General features: G+C 47.0%; 1 non-coding gene across 1 annotated transcript; it reads right to left on the reverse strand.

Annotated features, from left to right (window-relative positions):
• Positions 1-450: 450 nt before the first annotated feature.
• On the reverse strand, positions 451-523 carry TRNAG-CCC (transfer RNA glycine (anticodon CCC)). The gene has a single exon. It is a non-coding gene; the product is annotated as a tRNA-Gly (tRNA).
• Positions 524-1,835: the final 1,312 nt, after the last annotated feature.

Raw genomic sequence — 1,835 nt, forward strand, 5'->3', positions numbered from 1 at the left:
TTACCTCCTTTCGGCACCATGCAAGTGTGTCTATAATAGCTCTGAGAATGTCCTGGAGACGTTCTCATCCTCTAGCCTTTTATGAACTTTGCCTTAGGCATATTACTCATCTTCCTTTTTTAAAACTTTGCATAAAAAATGTAAAAATAATTGAGGTGTAACATCCATGCCGTGTGTATGAAATGTGTGCACCTTAGTATGTAGCCTGCTGAGTGTTTATATATGTGTGCACCTGTGTAGGGGCTTCCCAGGTAGCACTGGTCGTAAAGAACCAGCCTGCACGCATCCTTGTGCAACCGCAGCCCCAATCAGAATGGGGAGTGTCCAGTCACTCCGCCTTTTTGCAAGCCCTTGGCTTCGTTAATCTTTCTTTTTCTTTTTAAAGAGTATTGTATTTTAAAAAAATAATTTGCTTGCACCAGGTCTTGGTTGCAGCATGCAAGCTCTTAGTTCCCTGACCTGGGATCGAACCTGGGCCCCCTGCATCGGGAGTGCAGAGTCTTAGCCACTGGACCACCAGGGAAGTCCTTTTTATTTTTTTTTGAATTCCAGCCATTCTGCAGGGGGTGTAGTGGTTCTCCATCTCCGCCCCCCGCGCCTCCCCCCCGCCACCCTGCCTCTGCTACCGCTGTTTTATTTGTTTATAATTTATTTATTTATTTTTGGCTGTGCTGGGTCTTCGTTGCTGCTTTTCTCTAGTTGCGGCAAGCGGGGCTGCTCTCTACCTGTGGTGTGAGGGCTTCTCATTGCGATGGCTTCTCTTGTTCCTGAGCGTGGGCTCTAGGCATGAGGACTTCTGTAGTTGCGGCCCACGGACTCAGTTGCTCTGTGGTGTCTGGGAACCTCCCGGACCAGGGATTGGCAGGCGGACTCTCATCCACTGTACCATGAGGGAAGTCCCCGGCTCCCATCACTTTAACACCATTTTCAGCCTTTGGACATGGTGGGACGTGAAACCCAGCCCCGTGCTCACCATGAGGTTCGTGAAAAGAAGGCTGGTAGGAAGGCAAGCAGGAAGGTGAGAAAGATCCTTGGAGAGTCTCCCCCTTTTTTTTTCTTTATTTTTTGGAAGTGTGTTCACAGGGGGATCTATAACTGGGAGAGGAAGTCTGATAGTTCTTTATCGGATGGTTTTGCTCTATAAACATTCACCCTGCATAGTCACTGCCCATCTACCCACCTGCCCCCAATCCAGACCTGCTCTCGGCCTGTTCCTCTTGGGTTTGGGGGCAGAACCATGACCTCCGGAGCTCTCCAGGAGTGTGGGGATGTCATCTCTGGTGTTGGGGGTCTTTCTTGGAGGAAGCAACCTGTTCTTCCATGGTGGGAGAGACCCCAGGGAGAAAGAGTACAGCCATGGGGCTAGGCATGCAGGCACCTAGCATGAGACAGCTCAAGTTCAATCCTGGCTCCAGGATTGGAAATGCCATGAGGAAGTGCCTCAACCCTTCTGTCCTCATATTTCTCATCCGTAAAAATGGGATGACAATATGAACAGGCTTTGTCTCACAAGGTTGTTCTTTTTTGTTTTAAAATTTTTATATGATTTTTAAAGGCTGCACTCTGTTAACAGTTATTGCAAACTATTGGCTGTGTTCCCTGTGTTGTACAATATATTCTTGTAGCCTAATTCATACCCAATAATTTGTACCTTCCATTGTCCCACCCCCAACTTGTTCTCCTCCCCAGTGATAACCACTAGCTTGTCCTCTGTATCTGTGAGTCTGCTGCTGCTTCCTTTTTTTTTTTTTTGGTTATATTCACAAGTTGTATTTTTTTAGATTCCACATATAAGTGATGTTGTTGTTGTTGTTCAGTCTTCAAGTCGTGTCTGA

The sequence above is a fragment of the Bos taurus genome, chromosome 25, assembly GCF_002263795.3.
Source record: "Bos taurus isolate L1 Dominette 01449 registration number 42190680 breed Hereford chromosome 25, ARS-UCD2.0, whole genome shotgun sequence".
NCBI classification, from domain to species: domain Eukaryota; kingdom Metazoa; phylum Chordata; class Mammalia; order Artiodactyla; family Bovidae; genus Bos; species Bos taurus.